The 25,510-nt window shown below is 47.9% G+C and overlaps 1 protein-coding gene across 7 annotated transcripts in view; it reads left to right on the top strand.

Annotated features, from left to right (window-relative positions):
- Positions 1–25,510, top strand: part of LOC147736543 (aldehyde dehydrogenase family 3 member B1-like) — a 329,280-nt gene that overhangs the window by 45,103 nt on the left and 258,667 nt on the right. For 2 of the 7 annotated variants that reach the window (XM_086953287.1, XM_086953291.1), the window contains exon 2: positions 19,627–19,727. The exons of 1 other annotated variant lie outside the window; for it this stretch is intronic. The gene's annotated coding sequence lies outside the window, so the exon portion shown is untranslated. Of the gene's footprint in view, positions 1–19,533; positions 19,728–25,510 lie in introns of all 7 variants that reach the window. 4 more of the 7 variants (XM_086953288.1, XM_086953289.1, XM_086953285.1 and 1 more) reach the window with 2 other exon arrangements.

The raw sequence follows: 25,510 nt of genomic DNA, 5'->3' as shown, positions 1-25,510 counted from the left end.
GACAGTTGCCATCCTTGATAGTTTTCTGGATAGTTGGAGGGAAGGGTATAACTTGATTATAGCGAAGGATTTCAACTGTTCTTTTGAACCCCTAGCTATGAGGACGGTAAATTAACCTCTGATGAGGACTCTCAATGGAACATCCCCCCCTAGACCTTACTCCAATTAAAAGATGGACGGAAGCTGCTTTTCAGCTCAAGGGGTTGTCTGGAGAAGGGTGTAAGGGCAGTTAATGGGAGGTCACAGTCGGATCGGAAGGGTGTGCATACCTTCAATAACGGCCTAAAATAAGCCGGATAGATTATATTCTTCTCAATGTGGAATTCTGGGTTCACTTACATGATATGTCTGGTGTTGAGTGGACCGAAAGTGATCATGATCCCCTAGTATTATCACTCATGGCACTGAGCACATTAGGCAATGCCAGTAAGGACGAAGCACACCACCTAGTGGAAGCAGCTGTCTCCAACGATGATAGAAGAGTCAGATGGGTTAGGCTGGTCAAAAGAGAGGGGGGCCTGAAGCAGATGAAGTCTATGGTCACCCATTCGGTTGCCATTCTTAATAAATGTCACTCACAGGAGGATATTAATCGTATCGTTTTAAGTGTTTATAGTGAGTTATTTTCTAGTTTAAAATCTTTTTTTTTACTATATGTCACTCTAAGAAGAAAACTTCAGGTGCTAAAACGGCTTCTTGGTATAATAAGTTATGTACAGAGGTATATCGGGAACTTACAAAAGCCATTAGATCCAAAAATGTGGGTGCGGTTAGACTGGCTAGGTCTAGGTACAAAGCAGTTAAAAAATCAGCCAAGATGGACTGTGATGACAAACGTTGGCTCGACCTACTTGAAGCTAGCAACAAGAGAGATATGGTTAAATGCTGGCAGATAGTTACGTGGGGTAGTAATGGTACACCACACATACCGGCCAACCATGTAGCGCCAGATTCAAGGGTCGCGTATTTCGAAGCTCAATTCTCAATCTCAAATAACATTGACTCCCACCCCCTACCTGGTCTTACGCCCACTATCTTGGATCACTGACATAATATCGGATACACAAATATAGAATTACCAAAATATCGAGGAAAAAATATAGAATGCAAAAATATTGAATTCCTAACTCCAAACAGGTAAGTACAAAAATATCGAATCAAAAATATCGTTAAAAAAATATAGTTAGTCAAAATATAATTTTTTTTAAATGTCTTAAAAGTAATTTAAAAATAATGAAATAATAAATATAATTAACTAAAACATACTTAAAAATACTTAAAAAACCGTAAAAATTATTAAATAATTAGTTACTATAAAAAAACATACATTTTATTTTTTAATATATATATATATGTTATGTTATGTTATGTTATTGGGTGTCTTATAGAGCCCTCGGCTACTCGGGCAGAGTGTCCCGGCGCTATACAGATCTGTAAAGGAGTGGCCAGAGAAACGCAGACAGACTATAGGCCAAAAAGCCAAGTCTTTAGTCCTTTCCTAAAGGACAACCGATTATCTAGTTTCCTAAGGGATGGGGGAAGTTTGTTCCAGAGTTGAGGGGCCAGCAATCTGTATGAACGACCACCGCGCGCGTTTGGTGGCTGGGACAATAGCCAATGCTTGCGAGGCCGAGCGAAGAGATCAAGAGGGAAAATAGAACTGGACTCTTTTCCTTAAGTAGACAGCACCAATACCATGCAAGGATTTAAAGGCCATGGTGAGAGTCTTAAAATGGATAAGTTTCCGCACCGACAGCCAATGTAGCGAGTTCAGGAGAGCTGAGGTATGGGCCCTACGACTGAGGCCAAAAATGGCCCTGGCCGCCGAGTTCTGAACCGATTGGAGGCTTGCAAGAAGGTAATCCGGAAGGCCCAAATAAAGTGCATTGGCGTAATCAAGCCGAGAGCTGATCAATGCCTGAACCGTAATTCTCCTGTGGCTATGGGAGAGAAAGGGAAGGAATTTCCTAAGGGTTCCTAACAGGGCGAAACACTGGCGACTAAATTAAGACTCTGGGGTTTGAAGGTTAAGCCGTTATCAATTTTTACACCCAGATTCTTCGCAAACGAGGTGGCTGATGATGGAGGATGCATATCAGCAGGCCGCCAGGATTTCCAATGGGCGTCAGGGGGGCAGCCAAAGAAAATAATCTCGGACTTATCCGAGTTGCATCTTAGCTGGTTCTGTTGAAACCAAGAAAAGACGGCCTCAAGGCAGCTCCTGATGGAATTACTGGCGAACTCAGTGTTCTTGTCGCAGGTAAAGAGAAGCTGCATATCGTCGGCGTAGGACACAATTCGGGCTCCATGAGATTCCACCAGGTCAGCCAAGGGAGACAGATAAATATTAAAAAGAGTGGGGCTTTTCCACAATTTTATCCAAAGCAGGGAGCAGCGAGATCGGTCTGTAGTCAGAGTGCTCTAAGGGGTCCAAATTAGTTTTTTTTAGCAGTGGAACGATCTGCGCCTTTTTCCATACACTAGGGACGGTGCCAGTTTCGAGAGAGGCATTGAGGAGCGGGTTAACAATAGGGTTGATAAAATGTGCCATTTTGGCCAGGATTTTAGCAGGGCAAGGATCAGACGGTGAGCCGGATTTAAATTTTAATAGCAGATCCAGTGACATTTGGGGAGATAGAGGGGTAAAAGTTAAGAGCATATGATTTTCAGGGAGAGAACACATTCCAAAAGGATTTGAGCCAGGATCACTTGTAGAGACAGTAGGCAAAAAAGAAGCCTGGATGCTTAGAATCTTGTTGGTAAAGAAACTAGCCAATTGCTTGACCCAGGATTCTGAGGGGGAGGATTTTGGGATTAAGGAGGAAGGGGAATCTAAACTCCTTGACAATTTTAAACATTTCTTTGCTAAAGTTACCCGCCGCATCAATTCTTCTAGAGAAGTACAGTTTCTTCTCTGCAACGATAGCCCTATGATAGCCTTCAAGACCATCGCTGCTGCAGCAATTCCCCTCCTGTGCTGAAAGATGCTTATTCCCATTGTTCATGACGAGCTCAGCTCGTCATCAGCACAGCTCAACCGTGCCTCATGACGCGCTCAGCTCGTCATGAGCATCGAAGGGGTTAATGAGATCTTTGTAAGTCACTTTAGATGAAGCATCGTAGCATTTGCCCCACGTTCTTTGGCTTTCTTGCAACTTCTTCTGGTCTCATGGAGCGCAGGAGTGAACCAGGGAGCCGATGTACGTTGGACAGATTTAGACTGAGTGGAGATGGATGCTAACTCATCTAGGCGCTGCGTAAGCCATGACTGAAAAAGGGCTAGGTCATTCATAAGCCCACCCGTGCGCTGGCAAGGATGCGTGGCAAGAGATTGCTCCAACATATCAGCCGTGACCCGGTGATAAGGACGAAAGGCCATAGACTGTGAGTCTGCGCCACCACTGGCTGCTTTAGAAATGCTCGATATATTAACATAATATAAACAAAAAATACAAAAAAACAAAAAATATACAATATTTTTACCATAGGATAACGGGAGGGTAACATTTACTATTACCACTCCAGTGAGTGCAACAGTAGGGAAAATGTTGGATAGCGTAGGGGTAAAAATTACTATTCCCACTCCAGAGAGTGCATCAGTATGGAAAGCGTTGGATAGCAGGAGGGTAAAAATTACTATTTTCACTCCAGTGAGTGCAACAGTAGGGAAAGCGTTGGATAGCAAGAGGGTAAAAATTACTATTCCCACTCCAGTGAGTGCAACAGTAGGGAAAGCGTTGGATAGCGGGGGGGTAAAAACTACTATTCCAACTCCAGAGAGTGCAACAGTAGGGAAAGCGTTGGATAGCGTAGGGGTAAAAATTATTCCCACTCCAGAGAGTGCAAAAGTAGGGAAAGTGTTGGATAGCGTAGGGGTAAAAATTACTATTCCCATTCCACAGAGTGCAACAGTAGGGAAAGCGTTGGATAGTGGGAGGGTAACAATTACTATTCCGACTCCAGAGAGTGCAACAGTAGGGAAAGCGTTGGATAGCGGGAGGGTAAAAATGACCCCCTGCGATCATGGGGTGTGTGGGAAGTTGGCCTGATATGCAGTGCTCACTATTCTAGTGATCACTATGCATCAGTCCAAACGACCCTTATGGTGATTGGTTGCAAGTCAACCTTAGACCAGCTATCCTAGTAGCGTGGATACGAGCAGTCTTCGGGCTAAACTCTAGAGGGCGTGTTAAGCCAGCTGTTATACCATCACATACCCCTTGAACACCAAGTGAAAGGACACCACACAAGTGTTATGAAAATAAACAGTGTATTTATTAGAATCACAACAGCCCTGTGCTCTTTATGAGGACAGGGTACTAAGCACACAACGAAACTCTTAAGAAAATACTTCAAGTGCACAATCAATACAAGTGCCCGAGGGCACGGAAAGTTTAGTGGTCTCGGGCGGACCCGATAAGGCAAGTCGGAAGCGGTAGGGACTCGGGACCCTTAAATGAGGAGGCTATGCAGGGCACCGAAATGCCGAAGTTACCTAGCCCCAGGGCTGCGGCTGCACAAGTCTTTACAGACGTCGGGAGTCCTCGCTGACGAGCCAGGAGCCGGAAGGAAGGAGTTGCTGGCCGGCGACCAGTTGAAGATAGTTCGTAGAGATCCAAGCCTGGATCAGGGATGGATGACACCTGAAAGCAGAGGGGACCAAGTTCGTACTACTAGCCAGTAGTCAGAGGGTACCAGGAGGGCACCGGATGATCGTCACCTCGACTAGGTGAGTGGGCGACTCTAGGCTCTGCAGTCTCACGGACCAGGAGGCGTTGTCGGCGACCAGGATGGAGGTGCGAGCTGTCCCACGAAGGTTGATGCTGTCGGCGTCGCTGGGCCCAGGATTGGGGCAACAAGCCTTGGCAAATTCAGGGCCACGTGGTGGACCTAAAATGGCGTCTTGAGTGGAACAGGAGGGTCCGGGGTGCTCCTCTCTCAGAAGGGAGCAAAGGCCAGTCTGGAGCAACCAGACCAGCAGCGTTGGTTGTAGGGTGTCGTCAAGAAGGTCACAAGCCAGCGGCTAGTAACTAGACAACGTGCTGAGCGGCAAAAGCAGAAGTGCCCCACGCAGATCGTGGAGATGCTGGGAGGCTGCACTTCGGTGCTGGAGCTGCTCAGGGTCGGGGCTTCTCGGACCCCAGAGCACTCACCAGAGGATCCCTCGGCAGTCGTGCTGGTTAAGAAATCGTGCAGGTTTTGATGATGGCCGGTCCCTCGAGGTCTCGTCGCACCCACGGATCTCAGCTGAGCTGACGATGTGGGTAGAGGTCAGAGGTGCCAGGGAAGCCGGTTCTCGTCGAGCTGGGCAGTCAGATTCCTGAGGAAGGACTTGCAGCAAACCGTAGAGTTCTCAGATGGTGCCTGCGGATGCAGGGTGACTACTCCTTAGCCACAAGGGAGAAATCTTGAGAAGAGTCTCGAATGTCCTTTCGTAGAAAGTAGTTCTTGATTCAAAGATGATCTAATTTGGAAGGGTCCCCGCTCCTGCCTTTATCCTAAAGAAAGGGGTGGGTACGTGACTAGGTCCTGCCCTAGGGGTGGGACCAGAAAGGGGGGTAGCTACACCCCTCTCCCATGCCGGACTTTCCCCAGGTCAGGGGCTGGTGTGCCCCTGGAACTGGTTCTAGCCGGCAGATGCGTAGTGAGCACCGGGGTGCCACTCCGCAGTCACCTTCCTGTAAAGCCCTGCCTACCCAGGATACACAAAACTCTGTCTGGGATGGTGCGAACACCGCCCCGGACAGGAAACCCTTTGTCCAAGCTCTCCTCGCTGGAAGGACTCCCAGCAGCAGGAGGTCAGACTCGTGTCTGTTGTGGCAGCATCCATTTTGTGGAGCTGAGGCGTTAGTTACCTTTAACCGGGGTTCACAGTTACGTACATGTCGTGTCCCTCTAGAAGGCCGGAATGCTAAACTCGTCGCCAGCCTTGGTGAGGGGTCAGCATCCCGATTCGTATGACACCTTACTCGACATGTCTTGATAACGCGATACCGAAGTTATTATTATGGCACGCGTTATCATGGAACACCCATTGGGTCTTGGTTCCGCAAGCTGCAACCGGGCTCGGCTCGTGCCAGAGCCCAACTCACACGATTCCACGCACTCTGCCTTCAGGATTGTCAAGGCCTGCCATAGGAGTGACTGATAGGAACTCGGGTGTCCATTTTAGGGTTAGATATAGGGATACTATACCTACAGCAACGGGCGAGTACGCCACGTTGCCCCAGCTGTCGCGCAGCCAGTTGTGTCAGATTTAGATGGCCATCCAGGGGTGGCATAATACATGCTTCAGCCCCTGGTAGGCCCTGGGTACACCGATGCCCTGAGTTACAGGGTCTGACAAGGTGGCCCAGTTCCAATTGGGTAATGCACCTAAGGTACACACATCAATTTAGCGAGAGAACAGCTAGGCTGTGGGTCTGATTGGCAGGCCCACAGCCCGAGAAAGTCGTAAACCAGTGAAACAAAAGCAAAAAATATCTGGGTGATCATAGGATTGCAGACCCTACTCTCCTACATGACCCCCCCCCCAAACGTTGGGACAATAAACTAACCTTGACCAGGTGAGTCTTCTTGTTCTAAGTGGAAATACCTGGAGAGCCCATCTGCATTGCCATGATCAGTGCCAGGTCTATGCTCCACTGTGAAGTCCATCCCCTGTAGGGAAATGGACCACCTAAGCAGTTTGGGGTTTTCACCCTTCATCTGATTTAGCCATAAGAGGGGCTTATGGTCGGTCTGAATCTTGAAATGAGTGCCAAACAAGTTAGGCCTCAGTTTCTTCAGGGCCCAAACCACAGCAAAGGCCTCCTTCTCAATAGCTGACCAATTTTTCTCTCTGGGGGTCAGCCGTCTGCTTATAAAAGCAATGGGCTGGTCATTACCATCAAAATTAGTTGAGATAGAACAGCTCCCACACCCAACTCAGAAGCATCTGTTTGGACAATGAATGGCTTGGAGTAGTCTGGACTCTTGAGGATAGGTGCCGTGCACATGGCCTGTTTTAGGTCATCGAATGCTTTTTGACAGCTCGCTGTCCACGGAACCTTTTTTGGCATTTTCTTACTCGTCAGTTCATTAAGCGAAGTCACAATCGATCCGTAATTTCTGACAAACTTTCGGTAGTAACCAGTCAGGCGCAAGAAAGCTCGAACCTGAGTCTGGGTGGTTGGAGGAGTCCAGTCCCTGATTGACTGTATTTTGCTCTCCAGTGGTTGAACTTGGCCTCCACCGACAAGGTGGCCCAAGTATACAACCTGTGTCTGCCCTATCTGGCACTTGGTAGCCTTGATAGTGAGACCTGCTGCTTGCAGAGCCTCTAACGCTTTCCGCAGGTGGACCAGGTGATCCTCCCAGGTGGAGCTAAAGACAGCAATATCGTCAAGATACGCCGCACAGAAGTCATCCAGCCCAGTGAGAATGTGATTCACCAACCGTTGGAAGGTGGCAGGTGCATTTTTCAAACCAAAGGGCATCACCACAAATTGATAATGCCCACCAGGGGTAGAAAATGCTGTCTTAGGCTTGGCGTCCTCAGCTAACCTGATTTGCCAATACCCAGCTGTCAGGTCGAATATACTTAAGTAGTTGGCAGAAGCCAATCTATCTATAAGCTCATCCGCCCTTGGTATTGGGTGGGCATCAGTCTTAGTGACTGCATTGAGACCCCTGTAGTCTACGCAGAACCTCATCTCTTTCTTACCACCTGGGGTGTGAGGCTTCGGCACTAGAACTACGGGACTAGCCCAAGGGCTATCCGAGGGTTCAATGACTCCCAACTCCAACATTTTCTGCACTTCAGTTTTGATGCAGTCTCTAACGTGATCGGGCTGCCTGTAGATTTTACTCTTGACGGGCAAGATGTCACCAGTGTCAACCTCATGGGTACATCAATTGGTCTGACTGGGTGTTAGAGAGAACATATGCCGGAAGGATTGAAGAACCTGTTTACAATCCTCCTGTTGATGTTCGGAGAGGCTGCCACAAATGACAACACCGTCTACCGATCCATCGTCAGGATTCTGAGTGAGCAGGTCTGGGAGAGGGTCACTCTCTTCCTCCTGTCCCTCATCTATGGCCATGAGCAAGCTCATGTCATTCCTGTCGACATATGCCTTGAGCCTGTTGACATGAAGCACCCTGTGGGGGCTCTGGGGAGTTCCAAGGTCCACCAGGTAGGTGACCTCTCCCTTTTTCTCCAGGATGGTGTAGGGCCCAGACCATTTGTCTTTGAGTGCTGCTAGGGCCACTGGCTCCAACACCCACACCTTCTGTCCAGGCTGGTAAACAGTCAGGACAGCCTTTTGGTCATGCCAAGCTTTTTGGAGTTCTTGGCTGGCCTTAAGGTTTTCGGATGCCTTCTCCATGTACTCAGCCATCCGGGAGCGGAGGCCAAGCACATAGTCCACTATGCTGGTTGCAGGCTTTTTGAGAGGTCTCTCCCATCCTTCCTTCACCAAACACAGGGGTCCTCTTACAGGATGCCCGTACAAAAGTTCAAAAGAGCTGTAGCCAACCCCCTTCTGTGGGACTTCTCTATAAGCGAATAAAAGGCAGGGAATCAGGACGTCCCATCTACGCCGGAGCTTTTCAGGTAGTCCATGAATCATCCCTTTTAGGGTCCTGTTGAACCGCTCAACAAGCCCATTGCATTGTGGGTGATAGGGTGTGGTGAACTTGTAGTTGACACCACATTCCTTCCACATAGCAGTCAAGTAGCTCGACATGAAGTTTGCACCTCTGTCAGAGACAACCTCCTTAGGGAAGCCCACTCTGGAGAACACTCCAACTAGGGCTCTTGCCACAACAGGTGCTGTAGTGGTCCTAATGGGAATAGCTTCAGGATACCTAGTGGCATGATCCACTACCACCAGTATAAACTTGTGCCCTGATGCTGTTGGGGGTTCCATTGGACCGACAATGTCAATCCCCACTCGTTCAAAGGGCACCCCCACCACAGGCATTGGTATAAGGGGGGCCTTTGTCGGGACACCTGACTTACCACTGGCTTGGCAAGTGACACAGGAGCAACAGAACTCCTTGGTATCTTCGTTCATGTGAGGCCAGTGAAAGTGCGAGACAAGCCTGTCCCACGTCTTCGTCTGGCCTAAGTGTCCTGCTAAGGGAATCTCGTGGGCCAAGGTAAGTAGGAAACCACGCTGAGACAAGGGGATAACCAGCCTCCTGGTCATACCAGGCTTGGGGTCTCTTGCCTCAGTGTACAGGAGTCCATCCTCCCAGTATACCTTGTGGGTACCTGTGGCGTTCCCAGCAGCCTCAGCAGCAGCCTGCTGTCTGAGGAGTTCAAGGGAAGGGCAGTCTAACTGGTCCTTTCCCAGGTCTTCTCGTGAGGGTCCCCCTGAGCCCAGAAACTCAACTTGATCAAGTTCGAGTTCTTTCGGTTCAGTTTTCCGCAATTCCTGGAGGTCAGCCTCCTCTGAGACTTGATCCTCGACCTGGGGCAAGGGGGAAGGCGATGCCTTAACCCGACTGCTCTTCTTCTTGGGAGGTGTCTGGTCCATTGTTCCAGGATCCAGCACCGGTTCAGTGGGGCATCGTCTGACCTGTGACCTAGTCACAGCAAGCACATGCGCTGGCAAGCCTAATATTTCCATGTGAGTCCGGTGCTCCACTTCTGACCATTGCGATGACTCCAAATCATTGCCCAACAAACAATCCACTGGGAGGTCTGAACTAACAACAACCTTTTTCTGGCCATTTACCCCTCCCCAGGAGAAAGCAACAATCGCCATACTATGACTGGTAGTGACGTTGCTGGCATTGGTCACCAGGAAATCTGTACCTGGCATGATCTGTCCAGGGTCCACAAAGTTAGGCGTCACTGGCACAAGTGTCCCTATAGGCCTGAGCCATTCTTCCATTTATTAAAGGCGTCTGTCGGTATTTGCCCAAAGTATTGGGACTGACATCAGGGGATGTGTCCACATCCCCCGTACAGACAAGGACAGCCTGAGTGAGTGTGCCAACTAAGTTGTCACCCCCCTCAGAACCCAAGGTTAACCCAACTAGTCCCTTGGGAGGCGCACTACTACTGCTGGCTGTACTAGGGGGCACAGGTGCCTTAGGGGCTGCAGTAGCAGGAGTCTGCCCTCCTTTCTTGGTGCACTCACTAAACCAGTGAGTTTTACTTTTACAGTATTGGCACCACCTTTTCGATTGGCCTTCTTGATTCTTCTTTTTCTGGGAAGCCTGACCCCCCCCCCCTCTTTGGGTTGTTGGGGACCTGTCGAAGACTTCTGGTCATTTTGTTCCCCATTCGAATCTTTACCCTTCTCGTCTGCTTTCTTCTGACCACCCTGGTTCTGGCCCTGGTTTTGCTTAACCCTTGTTCTGACCCATCTGTCTGCCTTCTTTCCCAATTCTTGGGGAGAGGTCAGATCTGAGTCGACAAGGTGCTGATGCAACAACTGGTTCTGACAATTGTTTAAAATCTGTTCTCGCATGATCAAATTATACAATCCTGTGTAATCAGTAACATTACTGCCCAGCAACCAGCCCTCCAAAGCCTTAGTGGCACAATCGACAAAATCAGACCAGTCCTGAGACTGAGTTTTCTGGGTATCCCTGAACAGCAACCTGTACTGCTCAGTGGTTAGGCCGAACCCATCAATCAGTTTGTTCTTCAGGACCTGGTAATCGTTAGCGTCCTCAGCTCTAGTAGTGAGGAGCTTATCTCTACCTTTACCTTCAAAGGAGAGCCACAAGATAGCTGCCCACTGACTCTGGGGGACGCACTGTACAGTGCAGGCCCGCTCCAAAGCAGTAATCCATTTGTGGATGTCATCCCCTTGCTTAAAGGGGGGCACTATCTTACTCAGGTGTCTAGTGTCTAAACTCCTGTTTTCCCGTGGGGGAATGCTGCCACCAGTGGGGTTTGTCCCACTCAATTCTTGCTCTCTAGCAAAGGCGAGTCTTTCTTTGGCTAGGGCAAGTTCTTCTCTTTCGATCCGCAGATTGACTTCCCGCTCCTTCGCTTCGTACACTCTCCTCTGAGGGGATGTCATCCCTCTTCGAGAAGAGCCTCGAGAGCCATTGGTTTGAACGGATCTATTAGAGCCTCTCGACAGAGACCTAACTCGTCCATTCCCAATGTTAAGCTGGCCTGAGAGGGGCCCCAGGGGTCTCCTAGTACCATTCTCGTGCCGGCTTAAGTTGTCCCTAGTTAGCTGGCTAACCACTACTGGACCTTTGTCTGCCTCGTCCCCAGATGTCTCTGGCTCCTCGTCCTCCTCTTCACCTTCTGCGGAGAGATGGATAAGGTCAGGGTCACCTCGGGTTCCCTCGAGGGGGGGCATATTCCCTTCTGGATGAGAAGGGTCGGTGTTACCTGCCCTCCTAGCATCATAAGTCTCCAAGAGAGCAATCAGAAACGGAATGGTAGGGTTTGCACCCTGTTTTAGCTTCCGAGATGTACAGATTTGTCGCATCTCTTGGAAGCTAAGTGCAGCATATCTGGAGGTGACCTGTGGAAGGTCGACTGACACAAGGGGAGACTCAAAGTTTCCTCCTTTGTCTGACATGCTGCTTCTAGTGTGGTGTAAGTGATGCACCTACCTACACTATATGTTTACCTACTGATCCCTTGCTAAGAGTTGCAGCCAAGGTGTGCTAAGCCTTGAGGAGCTACAACAGCTGGTTCAGTAGAACTCAGAGTATTCTAAGCTAAGTTATATGTACCTGAAGTACTTATGCGATCTTTCACAAGATATTCTTAGGATACGCGTGGTAAAACAACAGCAAGCTCAAATCCCAACCGCTGTTCACCAATGTGGGAAGTTGGGCTGATATGCAGTGCTCACTATTCTAGTGATCACTATGCATCAGTCCAAACGACCCTTATGGTGATTGGTTGCAAGTCAACCTTAGACCAGCTATCCTAGTAGCGTGGATACGAGCAGTCTTCGGGCTAAACTCTAGAGGGCGTGTTAAGCCAGCTGTTATACCATCACATACCCCTTGAACACCAAGTGAAAGGACACCACACAAGTGTTATGAAAATAAACAGTGTATTTATTAGAATCACAACAGCCCTGTGCTCTTTATGAGGACAGGGTACTAAGCACACAACGAAACTCTTAAGAAAATACTTCAAGTGCACAATCAATACAAGTGCCCGAGGGCACGGAAAGTTTAGTGGTCTCGGGCGGACCCGATAAGGCAAGTCGGAAGCGGTAGGGACTCGGGACCCTTAAATAAGGAGGCTATGCGGGCACCGAAATGCCGAAGTTACCTAGCCCCAGGGCTGCGGCTGCACAAGTCTTTACAGACGTTGGGAGTCCTCGCTGACGAGCCAGGAGCCGGAAGGAAGGAGTTGCTGGCCGGCGACCAGTTGAAGATAGTTCGTAGAGATCCAAGCCTGGATCAGGGATGGATGACACCTGAAATCAGAGGGGACCAAGTTCGTACTACTAGCCAGTAGTCAGAGGGTACCAGGAGGGCACCGGATGATCGTCACCTCGACTAGGTGAGTGGGCGACGCTAGGCTCTGCAGTCTCACGGACCAGGAGGCGTTGTCGGCGACCAGGATGGAGGTGCGAGCTGTCCCACGAAGGTTGATGCTGTCGGCGTCGCTGGGCCCAGGATTGGGGCAACAAGCCTTGGCAAATTCAGGGCCACGTGGTGGACCTAAAATGGCGTCTTGAGTGGACCAGGAGGGTCCGGGGTGCTCCTCTCTCAGAAGGGAGCAAAGGCCAGTCTGGAGCAACCAGACCAGCAGCGTTGGTTGTCGGGTGTCGTCAAGAAGGTCACAAGCCAGCGGCTAGTAACTAGACAACGTGCTGAGCGGCAAAAGCAGAAGGGCCCCACGCAGATCGTGGAGATGCTGGGAGGCTGCACTTCGGTGCTGGAGCTGCTCAGGGTCGGGGCTTCTCGGACCCCAGAGCACTCACCAGAGGATCCCTCGGCGGTCGTGCTGGTTAAGAAATCGTGCAGGTTTTGATGATGGCTGGTCCCTCGAGGTCTCGTCGCACCCACGGATCTCAGCTGAGCTGACGATGTGGGTAGAGGTCAGAGGTGCCAGGGAAGCCGGTTCTCGTCGAGCTGGGCAGTCGGATTCCTGAGGAAGGACTTGCAGCAAACCGCAGAGTTCTTAGATGGTGCCTGCGGATGCAGGGTGACTACTCCTTAGCCACAAGGGAGAAATCTTGAGAAGAGTCTCGAATGTCCTTTCGTAGCAAGTAGTTCTTGATTCAAAGATGATCTAATTTGGAAGGGTCCCCGCTCCTGCCTTTATCCTAAAGAAAGGGGTGGGTAGGTGACTAGGTCCTGCCCTAGGAGTGGGACCAGAAAGGGGGGTAGTTACACCCCTCTCCCATGCCGGACTTTCCCCAGGTCAGGGGCTGGTGTGCCCCTGGAACTGGTTCTAGCTGGAAGATGCGTAGTGAGCACCGGGGTGCCACTCCGCAGTCACCTTCCTGTAAAGCCCTGCCTACCCAGGATACACAAAACTCTGTCTGGGATGGTGCGAACACCGCCCGGGCAGGAAACCCTTTGTCCAAGCTCTCCTCGCTGGAAGGACTCCCAGCAGCAGGAGGTCAGACTCGTATCTGTGGTGGCAGCATCCATTTTGTGGAGCTGAGGCTTTAGTTAACTTTAACCGGGGTTCACAGTTACGTACATGTCGTGTCCCTCTAGAAGGGCGGAATGCTAAACTCGTCGCCAGCCTTGGTGAGGGGTCAGCATCCCGATTCGTATGACACCTTACTCGACATGTCTTGATAACGCGATACCGAAGTTACTATTATGGCACGCGTTATCATGGAACAGCCATTAGGTCTTGGTTCCGCAAGCTGCAACCGGGCTCGGCTCGTGCCAGAGCCCAACTCACACGATTCCATGCACTCTGCATTCAGGATTGTCAAGGCCTGCCATAGGAGTGACTGATAGGAACTCGGGTGTCCATTTTAGGGTTAGATATAGGGATACTATACCTACAGCAACGGGCGAGTACGCCACGTTGCCCCAGCTGTCGCGCAGCCAGTTGTGTCAGATTTAGATGGCCATCCAGGGGTGGCATAATACATGCTTCAGCCCCTGGTAGGCCCTGGGTACACCGATGCCCTGAGTTACAGGGTCTGACAAGGTGGCCCAGTTCCAATTGGGTAATGCACCTAAGGTACACACATCAATTTAGCGAGAGAACAGCTAGGCTGTGGGTCTGATTGGCAGGCCCACAGCCCGAGAAAGTCGTAAACCAGTGAAACAAAAGCAAAAAATCTGGGTGATCATAGGATTGCAGACCCTACTCTCCTACAGGGTGTACGCACCGTACGGTGTGTAAGTGATTGTGTGCTTTTCTGTACGAATCGCCCTTACCTGATGTGGACCGTACGAATCGCGTCCTCATACCCCGGTCCGGATCGTACTCGTCGGGTCATATGGCATGTGTACGAGTCATACGGTTCACTGTTTCAGCCTTGCAATACGTACGGATCGCGGCGATTTGGACGGATTGACGGAATACGGATCGTACTACGCGACTTGGACGGACGGGTACGAATCGTACGGCGATGGCTCCGGATGACAATCGTACGGGCATTTTTTTTCCAGGATCGGAATCGACCCCTTAATGTGCACTTTGAATACATGGTCATACATGCGTGAGTTGAAGAATAAATGTAAATTGTGAGTGTAGGAAAGTCCCTCATTTTGTATGGTTACCCCCCACTTTTTGCCTGATTTCTGATGCAATTTGACTGAGTGTGCACTGGGTCCCTGCTAAACAGGGTCCCAGTGCCTGTGTTTTTTCTCAATACTGTACATTTGTCTCCACAATTGGCACACCTCTGGCACACATACAAGTATTTTCTAAATGGTACCACTGGTACCAATGGCATGGTGACCAGCATGGATTGTGCCACCCTCAGAGACCCCTCAAAAAACACATACACACTGCCATTGCAGACTGAGTGTTGAGTTGCAGCTAAAACTGAAGAGTCGCAAGGCACACATCCCTGTGTGCCATGCCTACAAACCACTGCCTGTGGCATAGGTAACTCGCCCCTCCAGCAGGCCTCACAGCCCTAAAGCAGAGTGCACAATACCCCAAGTGAGGCATATCTACATGAGCAATATGACCCTACAGTGTCTAAGTCGATTCTTAGACATTGCAGGTGCAGTGAAGCCATATTGAATACATGGGCTGGGAGTTTGTTATTACGAACTCCACAGCTCCATGATGGCTTTACTGAATGCCAAGGAATTTTGTATCAAACTTCTCAGCATAATAAACCCACACTGATGCCAGTGCTGGATTTATCACAAACTACACTCAGAGGGCATCTTACCGATGCCCCCTGAAAAACAGCCAACTTCCTAGTGTAGAGCTGACATGTCTGCACCAGCCTGCCACACTCAGGCATGTTTCTGACACCCTGAAGTGGGAGCCATTGTGCTCTCGTGGATCAGGAACTAAGCCTGGTTTGGGTGAAGGTGCTTCTCACCAACTCCCAAGCAGGAACAGCATTCAGGGTGGTGAGTTACAAAGCCTTTATGCCCTTTGTTATACTAGCAAGGGCCTCTCCTACTAGTGGAGATGCCCGTCCCCCTGACCAAGCCCCACTTTTGGCGGCAAGGACGGTGGGAAAATGAGGAAGCAGGAGAGGTATCCCACCCTCTCAGCCAGGACCATACCTAAGGTGTCCTGAGCTGAAGTGACACCCTTCTTAGAAAATACTCCATGCTGGATGTAAGGATTTTAGCCCGTAGGATTAGCGTATGATTAGGGGATACCCCCTCTCCAAAGGGAGCGGACATCAAAAGGTGTAATCACCCTAAAAGTAAGTAGCCCATTTGCTACTACCGCCTAGTACGTTTAATGGCCCTAAATTGAGTATTCAGAGGCACCCCTGAACCTTGAGCCTCAGATTCTTGCGATCAGGGAAGAAGAAGACGCTGTACACCCAAGCCTGAAGACAGCTACTGATTTGGCCTCAGTTCTACGAACCTGTCTCCCACTTGTAAGACTCTGCAAGAAGACCACACATGTCCTGCAGCCAACGACCTCCAGAAACCAGAGGAGGACTGTCTGCTCTTCAACAGAGACCAGATCTCCTGAGGACACCGGCCCTGTCCGCAAGAAACCAACTCCAAGGATCGTGATCAAGCTGGAACCGAAACTCTTGACCACACTTCACCTGACACCCACGGCCCAAATTTGAGTGACTCACCTATCCAGTGAAGTCTCTCCAGCGATTCATACCTTGAAACCATTGGTGGCTGACCTTTCCTGGACTCCACCAAGACGCCTGACGCCTTATGACAAAAGGTACCTCTGACCGCGACCGGCTTCTGTACAGAAGCTCTGTCCAAAGGCAAGGTTGCATCCTCAACCCCCCAACTTTGGGGAGTCCAGGCCGATTGTGCCCAGGGTTCCACCAACACCTCCACTTACCAGCTGTTAGTCACCTTTGTTCAATCTCCTGGTCCGAGTTTGCAGCCTCTTTGTGTGACCGATATTTCCCGTTTACTTTCAATAGGCGTCTATTGCGGATTTGCACCCTGCACTTGCCCACCTCTGTATGGCTGGTGGTATATGGTTGGTACTGCCTTGTAGCCCCACCCCCCGGTGCTAAGCCCCCAGGGTTTGTGCCCTGAAACTGTGGGTAGCTCCCAGCAACCAGCACCTCTGTGGGTGCCCCCAGTCTCCAATGACACGGATAAAGATGTAACTATCTTTATCCGGCTGCTCCAGTCACACTGGTGGTGCAGTACCTACCTTGATCTGACCCTTGCCCAATGTTGGTCTAAACTACTGAATACTGGATGTGTAAGTCGAGTACTTACCTGTAAATGTGCATAACTGTTTGCTTCCCAAAGGACTGCATTGCATTTCTTCCTATTTGCACTGTGACTATCTTTTGCATTTGCTATGTTCTTCTACAGTTGATTGACACCACAAAGGAATTGTCAGTATCACTGGAAAGTATTTTTATTGCTTTTGGAAAACACAATTTACTGTACCTGAAAATAATTGTTATTTTAAAATAGGTACTTGCCTGCAACTGAGTGTCTCTTGGTTCTAGAAATAAAAAAGTAACAAAGTAATATTGTTATACATAACAATTGGTCTCAGATTCAGTCTTTGTGTGTGTAACCATTTCTTGCCTCAGTGTCTTCAACACATGCTTAACACAGCCCTCTAATAAGCTTAACTGTTCACCCACATTACTACAAAAAGGAGTAAGGTATTATCTCCTTTAGCCTCTTTTAAGCATCTGGGGATCCACTGGACTCTGTGCACACTATACCTCACTTTAGTATAATATATACAGAGCCAGCTTCCTAAATTGAGTAAAAGAATAAAAGCACTTAGAACTTATCAGGGTAATTTAGGGCGGCCTGTTGAATTTACTATCAGAATAAGTGACCTCTGCTCAAAACTGCCCGAAAACCCTCATCAGAGTGCTCAAAGATCTCTCAGTTCCCAGTAGAATTTCAACAGCACCTTTTATTGTCTCAACCCCAAAGCGAGGAACTGGTGCTTGATATTCAGATCTCTCTAAAGAAACAAGAAAAAGATAGGTGATCGACAAAGATACTCGCGGGTTCTCCAGCTTTTTCAGAATCAATGAGAGCTGAGAGGATTCAAGAAAGCCTGGAATTAAATGCTTGGGACTTAATGGACTGGCTAAGGGTTTTGGCAATACTGTCATCAATGAAGTCGGGATCACCAAGTGATCCTCTTCCTCCGTCCAAACTTGAGTCCTAATGATATGTTGGGTTCCTACCTCACTGGCTATTTATTTATTGTTCTTGATATAGCACATTGCTCACTTCTGAAGGAGTATCTCAGCGCTTGCATTAGGCAAAGGCTGATTTGGAAACAGGGGACCCCTATATATCAAATGGACTTGCTATACATAGGGAGGAAAGCACTATAGGTAAAGGTCTACAGCTAAGTCATTCCAACTGTTTGGCAAAGGCAATCACCGGTCTAAAGAAGTCCCACTTAGTTAACTCATAAAGTTATGACCCATACATCACATATATAAAGCCAAATTATTCAGAATTTGTATCATTTTATTTGGCGATAAAGATTTCAAAAAATATATTTTCTATTTTTAAGCATTCATATAAAAAATACTTCATTTGGACATTCATTATACAAAATTAGAGATTAAAAGACAGTACAAGTAAAACATAGACAAAGATGGGTGGAGGCAGGGCGGTAGTAAGGACACAGGCAAAGGCAGCTGCATTCAGAGCATCCATGTTTTTTGCATCTTCTTAAAGTTCCGGAAATCGGGGTAGGTACGAATATGAAGGGACAATTTGCAACAATGATAAGGGGCCAAGTATGAAAAAGACCTGCCGCTGAATCTGGCCAAGCGAATGCAAGCGATCTGCAGAAAAGCTTAATTAGAAGGCCTTACCTGTCTAGGAGGCTGGTAATGTCTGAGTCTCGAATAAAGAAGTATGGGGAGGGATTTGTGAAAAGTGCCTTACGCGTCAGTCAGCACAGCTTGAACACTATTCGTTTTCTGATAGGCAGCTTCTGCAATTTCTTCAGTATTAGGGCAGAGGGAGTCCGTGGAGGGAGGTTGCAAATTAACCTTGCAGCTGTATACTGCACAACTTGCTGTTTGGCCAGCAAGGAGGCATTTGCGGATATCAGTAAAGCATTCCCGTAGTTCAGGCGGCTGACTATGAGAGCCTGGATGAGGATTTTTCTGTTGATGGAAGGAAGCCAGGTAAAAGCTTTGCTTAAGAGTCTCATTGTGCATAATACATGCCGCATGTAGAGTTAACTTGGCCTCTCATGGACAGTGTTTGGTCGATCTTCACTCCCAGATTTTTCACCACTTGTTTAGGGGAAGGAGCTGGGTCAAGGTCGGGGGCCACCAGTCTGATGACCATATTTCTTGAGCTTTGCCAAATAGCACGATCTCAGTTTTTACACTACTGACATGAAGGCAATTGTTAGCCATCCAGCTTGCGATTTCCGACATACAATACAAAATGTGCTGCTTTTACATATAAGCATTTTGCGCCTTGAGCAGTTGTGAGACAATTTCTGAAGAGGAGAACTGTGGGTGTTGTCCAAAGTGAATCTTTCAAGATATAGACAGTTCAGGGGCTTGGCAGCCATCTTGGACATTACTAAAATATTTAAGCCACTCCCAAACACCGCCATATTGGGCATGGCTAAGGTATCTAAGCCACGCTCAAGCTCATCCCGATATTGGGCATGGACCTTGTATTTAGTCCACGCCCAAGCACACCCGCCATCTTGGGAATGGTTAAGGTATTTAAGCCACTCCCAAGATCTCCCTTTCTTGTAATCCAGTTTGTGGAGGAGGCAGGAGTTAGTGGCGCTGGTTTCCTCATCACATCTTCTGAAGCATCTTTGTGTGCAGAGCCCTGAAGCACCTGTCTCTTTGTCTGCAGCGCCCTGAAGCACCTGCCTCCCTGCGTTAAGCGTCCTAAAGCACCTATCTCCCTGTGTGCAACGCCCTAAGCACCTGTCTACCTGTGTGCAGTGCCCTGAAGCACCTGTCTTTCTGTGTGCAGCGCCCTGGAGCACCTGTTTCCCTGTGTGCAGCGCCCTGAAGCACCTGTCTCTCTGTGTGCAGCACCCTGAAACACCTGTCTCTCTGTGTGCAGCGCCCTGAAGCACCTGTCTCTGTGTACAGCGCCCTGCAGACTCCAGCATTGAACAGCCGACTTCACAAAGAAAACATTAAGACTTGAGAGCAAACCAGAAGGTAAGATGGGCGCCAAAGTAAATAAAATACACACAGACTTTATTCTCCGACACCGTCTGAAGCTGTGAAAGTAAAAATAAAAAGTCAGGAAACAGTTGAAGCACATTGCAGAAAAACAACAGTTATGGCAAAACAGTGTCTGTTAATGCTAGGAATTTCTGCAGAACAAAAGGACATTGCTGAAGTGTAATATTTATGTTAATGTTAACTTATCAAAGTGAAAGACATTTATGCTGAAGTGAAGAAGGGATATGCAATAAAGGACAATAACCAAGGAAAGATTTATAAAAACTTAGGCAGCTCTGTGGGGCTGGCAGGTTTCTCTGCCTGGGGAGGTCTGTAGGACTGACAGGTTTCTCTGCCTGGAGTGGTCTGTCGAGATGGCAGATTCTGTACCTGGAGAGGTCTGTGGGGCTGGCATGTTTCTCTGCCCGGGGAGGTTTGTGGAACTGTCAGGACTCTGTGCCTGGAGAGGTCTGTGAGACTGGCAGGTTTCTCTGCCTGGGAAGGTCTGTGGGACGGGAATGTTTCTCTGCCTGAGTTCTGTGGAACTGGCAGGTTTCTGTGCCTGGGCTGGCAGGTTTCTGTGCTTGGGGAGGTCTGTGGGGCTGGCAGGTTTCTGTGCTTGAGGAGGTCTATGGAGCTGGCAGGTTTCTGTGCCTGGGGAGGTCTGTGGGGCTGTCTGGTTTCTCTGCCTGGGGAGGTATGTGAGGCTGGCAGGTTTCTGTGCCTGGAGAGGTCTGTGGGGCTGGCAGGTTTCTGTGCCCGGAGAGGTCTGTGGGACTGGCAGGTTTCTGTGCCTGGGGATGTCTGTGGGGCTGGCTGGTTTCTCTGCTTGTAGAGGTGTGTGAGTCTGGCAGGTTTCTGTGCCTGGAGAGGTATGTGGGGCTGGCAGGTGTCTGTGCCTGGAGAGGTCTGTGGGACTGGCAGGTTTCTGTGCCTGGAGAGGTCTGTGGGACTGGCAGGTTTCTCTGACTGGAGAGGTCTGTGGGGCTGGCAGGTTTCCGGGGCAGGATGCTGGGTGATCTTTTCACACCCACGGAGTCAGGGATTTGGAGCCATTTATAGACCAGAAACATTGATCCTTTTACTGCTATTGAGCGGAGTACGACGACTTCAGTGCGGAAAAGTGCACGGAGCGCCCCACAGTTCAAAGGTCGCAAGTGAGGTATGTTATGCTGGTGTTACATAAATAAGTCCAGTAAGAGAAGAGAGTTACACGCGTTGGTGCCTGTTTCCACGAAAGTCACGTGTAACCTCTGGTAGAACATGCTTTGTAACGTAGAAAGCCTGTGAATGTAAATTTTTTCCCTTCATATTAATGGGGTAGGATTGGTAGCTCTTTACAACAGCAGTAAACAGAGGGGAAGTACATGATTGCAGTTCCATGAGAATTATGCTGCAGGTACTCAATTATGCAGCAGGAAAAGGCAAATTATGCGATCTATTGCCATACATTTTGTGATACTTATACTTAATTTTTTGTAATTTTTGCACCTTTTAAGACTGTTCTGGCAAATGTTTCACCTCCGTCTCAGTTTAACAACCAAACAGCAAAGAGTAACTGAAAGGTGGCCTGTCAATTTTAGCGAAGGGCATTCGACTGTGCAACAATGCATGTTGCTGTATTTTAGTAACTTGTATCTGTTTCAGCTAGAGACCATTTTTTCTGCAAGCTGCAATTTATGTAGCACCACTGTCACCACAGCCCAAATCCTCACCCTCTCTGCTCCAACCCTCCCCCACTCCACGCCTTCACGCCCTGATGTTCAGTTCAGCTGGATCCGCCCCTTCAGAACTGACATCACTCGGCAACTAGAAATCAGCGACAAGAAATCGTGTCAGTTTTGGGAGGAAGTGGGTACAACTTTGCCTTGACAAAGTCTGGCAAAACCGGGAAACTTCACCCAAAGTCACAGAAGAAGGTGTAAATGAATAGGTGAAGAATACATTTTCTTGCACCCACAAACTTCAATGACTATTTTTGTGTTTTCTGTAAAATCGGCAAATCAACATAAATTGCAGCTGAAACTGATGCCACACAATTTTAATCTTTAATATGTAACATAATCTCCCTCCTCTTTTCCAAACAACCTTTATGTACCAAAGGTGCCTTTCTTTTACTAAATGCCTTCACTCTAAACTGGAGACCTTACGCACACAAGTGGTTGTCGCAATGAACTTTTGGTGGGGTGCACTTGTCTGCGGGGGGTCGCATAGAGTGGGGGAACAGACAGACTCACCTGCGCGGGCCGCAGAAGACTGGACAAACAAGGCTAGCCAGAGCAATAATTAAATTATGGCAGATGGTTGCCGTCGCAGGTTACCCCTCAGTTGTCTCCACTCTGGCCTCTGGGATGCCTCCTTGTTTCACCAGTCAGCAATGCGCATGACAATTGGTCACAAGCCCCACCCTAAGGGTGAAGAGTAAGACCGAACAGATGCGGAGACATTTGCACGCTGCGCAGTGTGCACCATTACTTTTTTTTAAATTTTACCATTTAATTTATGAAGAAAAGTCTAGCGCAAGCTTAAGTAAAATAACATACCTATTTTATTTAATTACCTATCCCAGACGGTCATGGATGTGCTGTGCTTGCTGGCACCACTGAGGAGGCCCCTGGAGCGCTGGGGCAACCCCGCAGCGGGGGCCTGTGTTACGCCCCTGCTTATAAATCCACGCCACACAATTCAGCTATAAATAATTTAGCCCTACAACATGCCATACCACATAATTACAATCCTAAAAATACACATATTTCCTCTTCACTCCATACCACATAATTCCACATCACAGAATAACATTCCACACAACTTAATACCACTCCCAACCACATAATTACACTCCACACAACTCAACTGCACATAATTACACTTCAACCTATATAATTACACTTCACACAACATATTTACACTTAACTCTAAAACACATAATTACCCTCTACAAAATACAACTCTGCAACTTGTTGCATAATTCCACTCTGCATAATTGTACATCACACCATGCCACATAATTCCACACGGCACACAATTCCTCAATTCGTCCCCACACAATTTATCAAACAGCATAATAACACTCCACGAGCCAGGTAGACACATTGGGAAAGTGATAGTCACAACCAGGAAACGCAATGAAACTTGATAGTTCATTGATCGCGATAGTTGGAACACACCAGTGAGGGTTAGGGCGGGGATAGGGAGGAAGGAGGCAAATATTCCAGGTAATGCTGATCTTGGATGACAAAGAGAGATGCGACGATATGGAACATATGTAAACTGAGGCTGTAATCAGATAGATTATAAGACTAAAGAATAACAATTTGGTAATTCTGATATGTAAACAAGTCTAGTAAGAAGGAAGATTCCATGTAATTGTACCAAGAGTGATGACCCTGCTGGTAATTTGATATGATGATGGGTGTTGTGTTAGTAAAGAAAATCAATAAAATATATATATAAAAAAATAATAATAACACTCCACATAATACCACGCAGCTCTACATAATTAACCTTCACATAATTATGCTCTACTCCATACTGTATACATACACTCCACATAAATCCAGTCTATGCCGAGTAGCAACACTCCACATAGCTACACTTCACACCATGCCTCATAATACCACTCAACATAATTTCACTCAACACAGCAACTTCTACGTCGCACAATTCAACTCTACACATTTCCATTCCACACCACATAATTCACAACAAGCTACATAATTCAGACTAACACCACTAATGCACAACACACCACATACATCCAATCTACAACACAAAATTCCACATCATGCTACAATATTTAACAGCACACCACATAAGTAATCTCCACTACATACCACTCCACAACACAAAATACCATTCTAGATAATCCCACTCCAAGACACACAATCCCACTCCACTCAATACCACATAATTACACTGCACACCATTCCACATTATTTCACTACACAGATCCAATTCCACAACTAACAATTCCAATCCAAACCATATATGTCCACTTGACACCACACACATTCCCTCCACTCCAAACAGAAAACGCATAGGTAAAATACATTGTCCATTACAACATCAATAGCTCTAACTCTCACCTTCTAATGTGTCCCAGCAGATCCTGGTTCTGGAGCTGCAAACTTTCTGTCTGTGCTGTCTCAGAGGAGCAGAGCCCTGTGGAGAGTGCTGTCTCTGGGGCCTCACCCCATCCTTTTTCCGGGCCTGGCTCTGGCTCTGGCTGAAGAGAAACAATATAACTTGTTACTTTGTTTCTCTTCAGTCTTGGGTCACTGGGAGCAGCTCAGAGCGGCCTGCTTTAGAGACAGAGGGGCTTGCTCTCTCACACTGAAGAACTGAGGGGGCCCCTTTCATTTACTGAAGAGTGGGGGGCCCACCGCACCGCAGGGGCTGCGGGGGTGTTTGTTACGCCCATGGGTGAGTAAACCTCTTGCATGTCATTTCTTGGCAGTAGTTTCATTCAATCACGTCCCCTATATTCATTCATGCATCTTCCTTTCAGAGCCATCACCTACCTAGATTTTACCCCATTCAAGCTACCCTAGTAAAGTTTATTTATAGGCTTTACCTGCACAGTGCTTGCATTGAGTTTGTGAAATCTATTGTGTTTAATATAAACCTTAAAATGGGATTACATCCTGTCCCCTTGCATTTCATTGCTTGACACTTTTCCTCTGTTTTTGCTGTACATCCTGCTGACAGGGGGCATGCAATGTGTATACTGTCTCCTGGTGGGCACCTTCCTTACCACCTGTTACTGCACATTATATTGCCTTTCTCAAGAAACAAGTCATAACATTTGTATGGGATTCCTTGGAATTATATTGCACAACTGCGAAACATAATGCATTTACCAGTGCTTGTTATTATTTGCACCCTACCCCATAGTGACAGGGTTAGAATTGACTATCATTAAAAGTCTCTTTTGACCGGGTCAAATATTGTCTGCAATCAAGTCCTTTAAACCTTTATTAAGAAATATCCCTAAATATTTAAATTTTTAATTTAGCCACCTAAACAAGAGATTATCAATGACCGCTATAGTAGTATACCCTTGATATCAATATTGGAACAAATTGATATAGCAAGTGCCTCTAAAACCTAGAGGAACAGTAAAGGAGAGAGTGGGCAATCGTGCCTAATACCTTGCTGTTTGTGAAAAATACATACCACTAGTTAAGGTCATCCTTTCCATAGCGAGGAACAAGTAACCCCATTCTACTCTATCTAATATTTTTGCTGCATCGAAGGAAAGCATGACTTTCTCTTCCTTGATAGTTCGTAATTTCTATAAAAAATGAGAGATAGTGTAAAGGGTGGGACAGCTGGGTTAGAGAGGTTTAGAATGCCCATGTCTGTCTGGCCATCACAAGACGGCCAGCCAAAGAGACATGCACACTTGAACCTAGTGAACAGCCAGCCCACCACTCCTCCCTGCTGCAGCAATGGCACCGCCCCGGCCTAACACCTGGTTCAGAATGGGTGGATGAAAAATAAAATGGTAATACATTAACTGTATTACCAGTTTATTTTTCATCTCTAGGGCCTCCCTGGGGGCATTTTTAGCAGTTCAGTGACGTGCCTCTGTCCCAATGGAAAAGCCTGTTTTTTTAGTGCTTGTGACCAACCTTCCTGAATGCGTGTTATTGCTCAAGTTTGCCCCATTTTCCTTTTTCTGCTTTCATACTTTTTTTAGGTCTCGCCTGAGCCAGTGCATGCGCTGATCTGCGAGACATTCAGTTAGGGCTTTTAAAAGTCCTACTACAGCTCTT

The sequence above is a fragment of the Lissotriton vulgaris genome, chromosome 1_2 (assembly GCF_964263255.1).
Source record: "Lissotriton vulgaris chromosome 1_2, aLisVul1.2, whole genome shotgun sequence".
In the NCBI taxonomy this organism is placed as follows: Eukaryota; Metazoa; Chordata; class Amphibia; order Caudata; family Salamandridae; genus Lissotriton; species Lissotriton vulgaris.
Note: the sequence above shows the minus strand (reverse complement) of the source record. Positions and strands in the feature narration are given on the sequence as shown.